Here is a 12,776-nt window from a genome sequence, read left to right as displayed (position 1 = left end):
AACATGAAATAACAACCAAGCGAAAAGTATAGTCAGATAAGTATTTATGCTTTTATTTAAAAAATAACACTGGGGAATATCGCAATTTCGTAAAAATAAATTTTCACGTTGACTTTAATATATATATATATATATATATATATATATATATATATATATATATATAACAATTATGATGTGCCAACGTGCAATTCATATGTAATAAGTAGTGCATCCCATTGCTGAATCTTCTGTCGTTACGAAAACAAAAAAAAATCGTGTGAAAAATAGTTCTTGGAAGAGTAAGAGTGCTTTTATAAAAAAATTACCATGGAAGATTGGGAATTAAAATGAATATATTGCTATTAAATATCAGAAGAATTCACGAGAAATTTGATATTCCCTTTTTGCCTTTTTATTTTCTCATCCATTTTTTTCATCATCTTTGCAAAGGGTGTGCTCTTTTGCAAACTACGTCCACTTGGCTTAATCAATATTTAACATATAAATGACGACAAGATTCTTTGTGGTAATCAATTTAATTTGGTTCTAATTTTCAAAACGTGCATTGTTGTTTTTTAAATTTGTAAAGTGAACGCTTTGGATTTTATGGAAAGCGCAAGCTTAACATTTTATTTCTCAAATATTTACCTTAACATTAAATAAAAGTCACCTTATCTAAAAAGGAAAAAGCAAAACTAGATATAACAATATTCTAGAATATAACGTAGCCAAGAATTTAACCAGGCATAAAAGAAATCCTGTTAAATCCCGTTAAAATGAAAGGTTTACTGTAAGATTTGCCTTCCACATTTTTCAATTTGGGATGTGCCATTTTGCATTGAAAACACTAAATGAGCCGTGAGGAATTAGAAGGGTTCACGATGCAACTCATTATTGCGTTTGCAAATTCTTTACATGTTGCTTTTTTTTATCATTAGGATCCACACACGTTTTAACATGTCAAATTCGCATTTTTAGTTGTTAAACGTCCTGATTAAATATTCACACTTTATATTTGGCATGGTAATGGAAAACTTTGGTCGACAGTTTCGTTTGTGTGTTAAATTGCCTACAGTTTAAAATATAAAATTCATTGAGTGATTTTTTAAATGACGGGATTTGTTCTGAGCGTTTAATTTTTCGAGCAACAGACACAAAGATTTCAAAATGTGTAGTCAGTATTGTCTCAAATTCTACGAAAAAAAATTATCAAAACTTGAATTACCGGTTTTATTTATGAAGAGAACATGATCTATAAAATGATTTTCTATAGACAATTAGTTTTATTTTAATGTCTACATCTAGATAGATTGATACTTATATGCCAAAAGTGAAACTGAAATCCACCAAGTAAACTCTCGGTTGTGATTATATACAAATTACACAATATAGACAATCCAAAATATTTCGTTGTTAGAGTTTACACACACAGTGCACCATAAGAAACACAAGTAACTATAGAAACCGATAGTCATGGTTAAGGTTCTCCTGAACTGTATAGAAGCTGCGTGTTACCATGTAAAGATAGCGTGATTGTGGTTACGAAAAGCATGGTGGAAAATATTCCCCTTTGCGCAAAGTAAACTAATTAAATGTTCGTTGATTTATTATTAGTGATTGCTAATTTATAATTAGCAAATTAAATGTAAGGTTAACCTCCTGTGCATATGGTTTTGTTGTGGGTGTGGCTATACCATTCTCTTCGCAAGAGTGACAATTTATCTAACTTAAAAAATCTGGTTTTCCTCCTTTGGACCTTAACAAAAGTTATGTCTTATATGACGTAAAATACTGGATTTCTTTCTTTACATCACTGTTTAACTCATAATTCCAAACATACAGGAGAATAAAATCATCCTTTTCTAAATCCCTGCGGCCAGCTAAGATGTGGACAAATGCACCAACATGTCTCTTGAATAAATTACATTTCTGTGTGGTACCAGGTGGCACTTAACAGTTGTAATAATAATAATCCCGAAAGAATATTTGACGACCACTGGACGAAACCATTCTTAGAATTTTTCACAATTCAAGAGTTTTTGTACCAAAGGGGAAAAGGCGTGTAAAACGACATATCTTTTTAAGAATTAAAAATTAAAAATCCTTTCTGGAATCTAAGTACTTGCATTTAGACTCATAATGTCTGTCCACACTATGTTTATCGTTACATTGCCTTCCTCTCAAGAAGGCTTTGGATGGTGACTGATGGGTCACCAAAGGGTCACCACGTGGTTCCCATGAGCGGTGACGTAACTAATTCAGTCACGGTATTTTCAGTGACCAACATGCTGTGAGTTTGCAACAGGTGAATCATAATGAATTTCATATGATATTCAAATGTTCTTTCTAATTCATTTTCCCCTCTTACGTTTTGATAAAGCTTTTAAAAAGAAATTTCCTTTAGTTGGTATTAGAACATAACTATTAAAAACAATTGTACATCGTTTTATAGAATAATTGAGCCTCATGGAGTCAGTTAATCTAGTCTTATCATGTTACTTACAGACAAATCACCTCCCCCTAAAAATAAAAGGGGTGTGTGTGACTCTTTGCTAAAAGTGAATAGAATGCTTCTTTGTTAAGAGCACTGGCAACATCGCACTATTTGCAATGTAAATCTGGTTTTCTTGTCTGCTTCGTCACAATGCAATATACAAACTGCATTTTGGCTTTACTATGTTACCAAGTAGTATCCAATACACGCTGGAAGGTTTGCATAAAAATTAAAATTTGAATTTTAAGATGTCACCGTATGCAAGTCTGGAAAGAGGAAAGAATTCTGTTCTGTCATTTGACAGGCTAACAGAGAACAAATAACAGAGTGTTCGTTCTTAGAATATATGTCTTCAACCTGCATCTACCACGTCCATTTGCAGTAAGTACCCTTTCGTACTTTTGTTTAAAAACTTTTACAGAAGCAGGCCATATTAAAAGGGCGGCTAGGAAAGAAAACATGTCATACTCCTTCGACGTGCGACAAGTGTTGTTTACTCTTTTCCTCGCATATCACGTGACAAAAAGGAGATTAAAGAATAAAGTAAAAAAAAAAGCTTAACTTCGATTAAAAAGATATGGACTGGCAAAAATTCTAGGTAGGTATATGCTAATAAGTTGGCACTTTGTTTGAGTACTTTTGTCTTTGCAAAATACATAACAACGCCGTAGTGTCTTCCTTTACAGATTTGCACCCAAGAAAATTAGTTTAGTATCCGTCATATACATTAATCACTACACCATAAGTTGATCATTTAATTAGAATGAAATAAATAAAAACACTAGTAATGAATTACGTTTAATATTAAAAAATTAGTTTACAAATTTATCTTTAAAACGAACAAAATTTGACAAATTATAAACTGAACAACATTTTTCGAAGAAATTATATGCCGATGTGCCTAGAAAAGACCTTTAAACTGGACTTAGTGCAGAAAGTTTTGTATATTGTTTCATTTGATTTACATTTAAAGAACTGTACCAATTCTATATGTGAGGAAGAAAACAAAGGTTAAATTTTAAGAAGACAGGGCTGCTATCTCTGCTATGGCAGAGTTCGGAACTATAGTCATTATGAATAATTATAAAATTATAACACTAAAAAGTATAGATATTTATTTTAAGCACACGGTATGTAGGCTATAGTTAAAAAAGAGTATTCATGTTGCTCAGCATAAGTATCGTGTGAAGCCTCCACTTTTTATTATCAAGACTTACTCGAACTTTGTCAATCCATTTGCATGAATTGTGAAAATGAAATTTGACCCTACATTCATCTATGTCGCTATAATTCCCACAGAGTTCCTTTCCTTACAAACATTTCAAAAAGTAACGTGCATGATTCATCAATATTTGGTAAAAATAGTCACTTCAGCTCATATGGTTATTTTATAATTATTCAAAATAACGATGTTTCCCAACTTTTTTGGTCGAGTGTTTACAACACTCACATAACACAGTGGCAAATAGCATCCAACCATAATTTGAATATTTTTACAGTACTGCAGTCTTATTATTTCTTAGATATACCGGATAATAGTCTGGTGAATATGTAAAAAATAAATAAATAAATAAATAAATAAATAAATAAAAAAAACGAAGTGAGAGTTAGGAAAGATATGAAACCAAACACAATAAGTGCAATTTGCTTTATGGCATACATCCAAGTTTTTTTTATAATTTGTCAAAATTTTGAAAGATTGTTTCTTCAACGTTATATTGAATGAATGCTGCCTTATTACGATAAAGATATATATATGTTAAAAATTATGAAACAAAAAATATCTAAACATTTTTACACAAAAAAAAAAAAAAAAAAAAAAATATATATATATATATATATATATATATATATATATATATATATATATATATATATATATATATAAAATAAATTAAAAATGCATGGATTTACTATCAGTTTTAAACATACCATAAGTGAAGAAAAAGAAAATAGCAAATGAATATAAACTGAAAACGAGCTCCGGCTGTCATATGTACCAAAACTATTTATTTGATCTTTTCTCAAACTCAAAATTCAACAGAGTCGTATTTTTATTAGTGTGGCTCCTGCAAAGAGCAGACATTCTGCCATAGCTATTTCATTATGTACCCATATTTTGGTATCTAGACCGGTATATTTTTTATAAAGGCTTTTTAAGCCAACTGGAAACCAATAGGTTGTGTGTATGCACTTTTTTCATCAAAAGACTCCCTTCACGCAAACCCACAAACACACGCATATTTTGCGTCTGAATATACAATACAATATATACAAATTTACGCTTCAAACTGAAAAGACAAATCTCGCAACACACCCAAAGTAGATGCTATCATGTGTATAATACTAGAAAAGCTTATCTGATAAAAACAGGTCGTCACCATTAAGAATAAAGTTTGGATAAAAATTCTGTTTTATAAAAGAAGCAAGGAAAAATATAAGAGGAGTCGTGTAATGTTGCTACCGCTTACTTGTTAAAATAAGCTGGTGTTATGAAAATTTTAAACTCAACCAAACATTATTTTAAATCTATCAAATGCTGCATAAATGAATGGATAAAAGTATACTGAAAATTAAAAAGACAAATGAATGTACCAATTGTAATATTATATTTCAACTTTCTGTTTGATTGTAAGTAGGAGGAATCGAAAGACACTCATACTATGTGAATATACATTACATAATCATGTTTTCATAGAATTCGATTGACTACTTCCAAGTCTTATATGGTAACATTCGTTTCATAAAACGTTTAAATACGAAGCTTAAAGATATGGGTCATGAGCAGAGGTAGATTTCTACTGTTATCTGTGTTGGTTCCATAGGGCATGTTAACTGCAATTATGTCGATATTTTCCCTATATCATCTACGGCACAGCTAGGGATTATCATGAAATATTCTCCTTTGTGCCTTACTATCGTGCATGTACATGTAGAAGAAATGCCTAATACAACTGGGAAGAGGATAATCAGAAACATTCAAAAATTCAGTTACAAATATGGTGTTCACAACAGCAGACAACATTTAGTGGTTTAGTCAGTTACAGCATGTTAACTTCTCTATGGAATATACATACTTCATGGTGTGAAAAATATGGAGTCCTTAGTATAATAGAGAGCTATAAATACAAACATACCATATTCTATGATTAACAATATCTTTATCAAACTTGGTACAATAGGCCTGGCGTGTGAAGTTTCCAAAAATACAGTATACCTTTGTTGTACAAAATGTGGAAATGCCATTTGAGTAGGGTGGGGAAATATTGACAGTCATATCACAACCGTGGGTTAAAACACTTTTGTGGCATGTATCCAGATATTTTGTATGTTAATTGCCTTCCATGCTGTAATATATCTATCTCGTTACTACTTTCAAAGATTAGTATAGCCATCATAGGCGGCCATCTTGTCTACAGTAGTCTCTTGTGGGGGTGAAATTTATTCGGCATTGGTTCCTTTAAATGTAAATAACCCTTCCACATTTTTTTTTGTTTTTCTGTGTCGATTGCCTCTTAAGCCACTGCAAAGGGTATGTAGTCTAAAAAAACCAATCTATTAGAATATAACATGAAAAGATATATATGCAAATTATACGTGACCTGCTAGTGTACTAATATATGAGCACACAGCACATTGGTATAAAATTTACCCAAGGCTGTGTTAATTTCAAATAAGCATAATCAAACATTTCTATGTCCAAACACATCCTTATGGTAATTAAATAGTTTACCCAAACCATTATCTGTGTGAATCACAAAAAAGACTCTTATTTTTGTGACCAGGTGTTTAGATGTACCACTGGAAACACCAAATGGAGTTCATTTGAAAAACAGTGAAACGAAGCATATTGGAAATCCAAGAAAAGAATTATAAAATTAGTTTTTGATTTGCTCGTATACATGCATACGTAATATTTTGAGGGAAGTACGTATGACCCGATATTCTATCAGTACAAAGCATGCCTAGTCTGCAGCTTGAGGCAGTGTTTGGAAGCCTATCAATCCATGTCGGCGGATGCTGCCCTTTGCTCGCTACTATGGTGCATTCACCATACAGTCGACATAATGGGCTGAGGGTTAATGTATGCAGCATGAACACAGAAGTCTATTTTCCTTGTAATCACATACACAGCAACGCAAAGCATTGATTAAGCATTCCCACTACGTGTGCACAACAATGTTTGGGTTCCATTAGAACAATAGGATGCTCCTATTATTTTTTCTGCTTAATTATGCACAAAGTAGCGTTTCTTCTAGTGAAATTCAGATTTGATGTTATGCGTAACCTTATGCCCTAAAACCAGGTCGCGGCTTTCAAGCACGTGACGCTGTGCCTCATAGGCAGCTGATAAAATAAAATGAGTTTGCATGGGGAGCCATTGTGTACCTTTACGAACACCTACATGAAGAGGGTCGTGAAAACACCTGACAAAACAGACCTATCGTGTAAAAAAACCTCGCTACTGATGACCTAGAACCGGTCCGTGACGTCACTGATCTCCTCCTTTCGCCCCGGATGAGGTTTATTTTTCAAAGTCCAGTCCACTTCAACCTCAAGATGGCGACTGAGAGCACGCAGTCGGCGAGGGAACGAGACACTTTTCTATACAGCAAAGGACTGCGCTATATTTCAGGTATACCCCAGCTAATTTTTGCGAAAAATATCAACGAACGTTACTGTTGCTACGTGGCGGATATGCCTTACGAGTAGCAATCGTCTTTTTTAGAGCCTGACCTATGTCCTGTTTAACCATTCTCAGTAATGTGCAATTCTCCCTTGCGGCCATATTCGGGCAATATGGAGCCACTGGTAACGTATTATTTGCCAGAGGAGTAATGGCGCGTAATTTTTGTTTCGTCGGAGTTTCCTTTGGCTTGGTATCTTACAAGCCTGATCATATCGCCGGATAGACATCACAGCGTTTATTTGGGATAAAAAGCAATTGTAATACAAGGTGATGAAATAAGATGAGCACTTTAACCGCTGTGTTTAAATTGTGTTTACGTGGGAAAATCTTTAACAAGTACGCACAGTGTATTTTTTCAGAAATTTTATAAAGTCACTATATCAAGCCGTTGGTAGTATTTTTCTGTTGTCGCGTTAAATGCATGTACAGAAATTAAATTTCAGAACTCATCAAAAGACAGCACGCCATTGGACATGTTTCCCGCCCAAAAAACACGCCTGTTAACACTCAGGCTGAAACAAGAGACGTGGTGTACAAGGGAATGGCGGGAAATAGAATGTTTTATACTGACGTGAATCAAATAACATTTTGCAGGTTTGCTGTCACACCCTCATTCACAAGTGCCCAATGCTGCCTGGAAGTTGACATCATTTTGCCGCCAAGCAAATCCAAAGGAAAGGTTCGAATTAAACATTATTTGTCCTATATTTCTGCGAGTAGATTTTATAAATTTTAACATAGCCGGTCTGTTTTAGCTTTGCATCTACATAAAATAACATTTTCAATTAAAGAACGTTTGTCATTTGTCACATATAAATATAGTTTCAAAAAACAAACAGTAAAGATTCATTGTTTAGTCTGTGCTGTTGCGAAATAAAAAACAATCCTCAAGCATGTAGTTTAATGTGCGTCAAACATATATGTTATGCTTTCATTTTAGCATATAGTCTTTTTTATCGTCTAATTGGATTGCATGTTAGTTTAGTTTAAGTACAAAAGCTCAACGCTATGTTTCTTGTATGTCACCAAGCACTCTATTGGTTACCTATGCCGAGTGTTTCCAAGCCAAAGCTAAACCAGACAAACCATATTAAGTTCCCAGTCTTTTTTATATTTCTTGGGCTTACCTCTAGAGTTCAAATAAATTATTCCGACTATTGTAAAAAACGTCTTGTGATTTGTCTACCGATTTTACTTAAGATGTGGCAAATACATGACCCTCAAGTTACAAGTTGGTTTTCAGACGCTGCAAACTTCAGTGTTCATATGACTAGCTTTGTCTAATGTACAAAATATTGAATAAACAATTTGAAAATGTTGTTGGTTATGTTACCACCACTGATTCTCCTACGTGTACATTAATGCATTTATTATTAGTATTATTTTGTAAAACTTTTTTCATGATCACGCTTCAGCTTATTTCAATGCAGCATGGTCGAGTTGCTAAATGTGACATATTTAAACTCACGTGAAATCAGTTTTTGATGAATAGGAGTTCGGTGCTCTTTTGGACTAGCTAACACCTAGGGAAGAATATTTAGGTCACGCCGGGTAGTTGCTTTTAAGTGACGCCTACATTTTACTCACCAGTATCTTTTTCACGTCTCCTTTTTTCTGCCCTGTCAACTGCTGTACCATCTGCAAACAAAAAAGTAAACGTTAGTATATCACACTTTTTTAGTGTTTTCCCTATTGATGGAAGTTATATAATTTCAACACATATTACTAATTAATCACATGAGAAAATTTGCACTATCTTTTAGATAAAAATTAAATTCAAGTTTATACAGATCTCAATGAATCCATGTTCAATTCCAATGTGGCATATACACATATTATATAATGTGAAATAACTTTTTATTTCTACATTGAGTAAATATTGATTTAATATTAATTGATCATGAAGCAATAAAAAAGGCAGAAACTGAACTGAAATATTTATGTGAAAGGAAATATTTTGATATGAGGAATGTTTAACAAATACACAATGAATAGCTGATGAGAATAAGACATACAAATCAATAAAATATCAAAAAAGAGAGAACATGTGAAGCAAAATTTAATTAGGTTTCATTGATAATGTACAAGACTGAAATAATCTGATTAGTAAAAACGTATCACAAATACACATTGAATATTAAAAAGGATATATATATATATATATATATATATATATATATATATATATATATATATATATATATATATATAATTTACGTGAGATGAATACATCCATTACACGGGTAAGGAGATATAAAAACGCGTTTATTTATCAACTTTCTCTTTGGTACAGTGAAATATATAGGTGAACATAAAACGTATAAACACAGGAAATGTCTCCAAAGCAATTATGTGCTTTAGAATAACCTTACACATTTACCGTAAGATACTTCAAAGCATCTGATTCTTATTTGAATCAAGATGAGTGACATCGGTGTCTTCAAATGGACGTGATGCCAATATATTTATATTTTGCAATAATGTAGTACTTGAAGTCCGGCTTATATGTTTTGTTAGAGAACATGTCCCCAAAACTTCCTGCTATCTCAGTGTGTTGACTGCTCGTGACCAGGTGTTAGGTGCGTCTCCTATTTTGTTCCAATATATTGAATGTTGAACACATTTTAGCTTTTTTTGTACAGATAGAAAAAAATAACGATATGATAATAATAATATACACGGCTTACTCATTTATACTATTTTGTTGATCTCCGCTCTTTGTATGCTATTATTATTTTAATTATTCCCTCTGTTTGGCAGGCTGGTATTTCTTTTCTTTCTTTTTTTTATTCTTTTCTTTTATTTTTTTTTTTTTTTGTTTAGTGAACCACTAAGAGAAAATTTCAAGTAGATTTTGTCATCAGCATTTCTTAAATTTAGATCATAGTATTAACGATCACCTTAACGGCTAGTTTTATACATTTAAATGAGGAAAGTCCTGCTATATTTTTTATTTGAAACTTATATCAGTGCATATAATCTTAGCTTGGCTTTTTTTAGTTTAGAAAAAATAAAGTTATTCCGTCTTATGGTAACCTGGGAGTTAGATGTTAACAATTTGACGGTGAGCAAACACTGAAAATAGTGCAAGGGATCAGAGTTGCTTTGTTTCAAACTCAGCAAACTGCTCCGTTTAATTAGGGCATAGAAAACACATGAAAAGAATTGCGTATAATATGACGAGGGCGATAAACAGAGCTAGAGCTAGGCCATGTGCGCGGGAAATGGGCGATGAGTGACATATTCTTAAGAAATAAAGAACAGCAATAACCTCAAAGGAAAGCATGAAATAAAATGTTTATGAGGGTTGCAGAGAATACTAAATTATTTCCCAACCAAGATGAATGTACATCTGCATCGAGACTATCTCTCTAAGAAGTAAATCTCAACGTGTAAAGGGAAAATTGTTCACATGTTATGGGCTGCGTGAAGTCTAGCGAAATTTCTTTTATGAAACTTGTGAAGGAAGTTAGATTCATTTTAAAGCATAGGTGGCGAATTATTTTTATAATGAACCGCTCTTTGCAATTGATAACATTTACTGACTTAAATATCAAAAAGTTTTAACTTCTTTGGTTGAAAGGGAAGTAACAGTAGTTCGAGTGGATACATATAATGGCGAAAAATAGTAATGTGAAAATATGGAGACAAATATATTTATACAAATATTATGAGAAATACGTGTTTGGATTATGATGTTCAAGCGAATGAATTAGATGATTTTGACATCAAGAATTAACGGAACAACGTTGAAAATAATAATTAATCAATAATTCTCCCTCCCTCTGCCTTATGACACAAACATGTCTTCTGGTAGCGGGGTGACCTGCTAAGCCAATTCTTTCATAAGGTAATAGTGCTTTCCCTTTCTTGTTATTTTCAAGTAAGTCTATCTGTAATCGTAGGGTACACTCAAAAAATGTGTGGAAATAAAGCTTTAAAGCCAAATTCTATACTTTTTACAAAATATACACCACTTTCAAATATCTGCTTTCCTCTTTCTTTTCTAAATGGCGCACAAGCTGCACATGGAAAAAATAGTTCCACAAATATTCCCCTTCTCCGGGTGCTTTTCATTTTTATATCACAGTCGTATAGAATATATAGAATATGTGGAAGAACACGCTTGTGATCTTACGTACATATTTTCTGTCTATTATCTCTCTCTTTTTTTTTTTTACAAAACTAAAAACGTGAATATAATATTCTTGATGATTCTAGAGCATCCACGATAACGATGGTTATGTGGGAGCAATATATGTATAGAATATATATAAATAGAAACACAAATTGGTAATCCTACGTGCGTTTTTTCGGTCTATTTTTTTGTTTTTTTTTTTTTTACAAAACTAAAAATGTGTATATGATATTTTGGGTGATACTAGAGTGTACACGATAGCGGTGGGTATGTGGGAGCAATTTATACCATCTAATAAGGACATTACCTTGTGTAGGATTACACTTGAAGAATAATATAATATTTATCTGTGTTTGACTGTACATTATCAAAGTTTGGAAACTTCGATCCGGGGGAAATGCTTCTGTCCTGTTCTTTGAATACTCAGGCCAAATAAAAAGGGAATGTCACTCCCACACAGTAGGACAACATTTTATAACGAAAATGTTGATTGGTCTAACAGAGGGATCTGTTGATTGGATACTTGGTTACCAAGCAAAAGAACTAAGTATATTTTAGAGGCGGCGGGGATTTCTCAAGAGGCTTAGGGTGCTTTTTTGTATGAGAGAGCTTATTTCATATTTTGCCTGGTTTTTGGAATTCGGCTAATTTCTGTATAGAGTACCCGATGGGAATAAACCATATTTAGGCAAACAATCAAGAATTACGACATTTATGTAAACTGAACATGTATAATTTGAAAGATGACGCTTTGTTACTATAAACACAAAAATAAGAATACCCTGACTCAATGCGTAAAATCTGCATTTTCTCATGGCCTTTCAATGTAAATGCATATTTCTCCTTTGTGATATTTTTGTATACTAAAAGTTACCAGCTGTCGAAGAAAAATATGATTGCGATAAAAAATATGTCAATTACATGCGATGCGATGAAATGTCTTGTTCCTTTGGGATAAATGAGCACATACAAGACGCGTGCGGACCTTCACAATGTGCAAAGATTTGAAAGGCACTTTACTGGGTGACAAATAATATTCAGTACGCTCTTTTTTAAACATCATACAATTTGAATACTCGTAGATTATAATGCCAGGACCTACTTGCACTTTTGAAAATAATTAAACAATATCGAATTAATATCTATTATAAATGTGTACAAGTCTGATTCGCAGTCTGTTCTAGAGCAGTAGTTACAAGGAAGGTCATAAATAAAATAAAAGCAAAAAATGTACAATTTATTCTTCGCGAGCTACAGCCTTGCAATGTCGCCTAACACGAAATCAATAAGGTTATATGTTACAATAGCAGTATGCACAGAAATCATGACAGTGATTGGAGGTTTAAGATTTTTAACCTGAAGTCCATTTTCGAAATGTAAATACCGTTAGATATTAAAATTGCATGAACTTCCTTTGCTGTTTCTCCTTTAGGTGAATTTTTTCACAAAATTTTCTTAGTTGCATTGAAATA

General features: G+C 32.7%; 2 long non-coding RNA genes across 7 annotated transcripts in view; one reads left to right on the top strand and one right to left on the bottom strand.

Moving 5' to 3' along the window:
* LOC147760814 (uncharacterized) overlaps positions 1–12,776 on the top strand; it is a 98,482-nt gene that overhangs the window by 660 nt on the left and 85,046 nt on the right. For 4 of the 6 annotated variants that reach the window (XR_015335346.1, XR_015335344.1, XR_015335345.1 and 1 more), the window contains exon 2: positions 7,761–7,845. This is a non-coding gene — a long non-coding RNA (uncharacterized LOC147760814). Of the gene's footprint in view, positions 1–6,861; positions 7,113–7,415; positions 7,434–7,760; positions 7,846–12,776 lie in introns of those variants that run through there. The other 2 variants (XR_015335348.1, XR_015335351.1) reach the window with 2 other exon arrangements.
* LOC106157953 (uncharacterized) overlaps positions 1–12,776 on the bottom strand; it is a 38,669-nt gene that overhangs the window by 16,256 nt on the left and 9,637 nt on the right. The window contains exon 2 of the long non-coding RNA XR_015335352.1: positions 8,754–8,804. This is a non-coding gene — a long non-coding RNA (uncharacterized LOC106157953). The remainder of the gene's footprint in view (positions 1–8,753; positions 8,805–12,776) is intronic.

Source organism: Lingula anatina, chromosome 7, assembly GCF_051362555.1.
Source record: "Lingula anatina isolate TDL-2025a chromosome 7, LinAna3.0, whole genome shotgun sequence".
Lineage (NCBI taxonomy): Eukaryota > Metazoa > Brachiopoda > Lingulata > Lingulida > Lingulidae > Lingula > Lingula anatina.
Note: the sequence above shows the minus strand (reverse complement) of the source record. Positions and strands in the feature narration are given on the sequence as shown.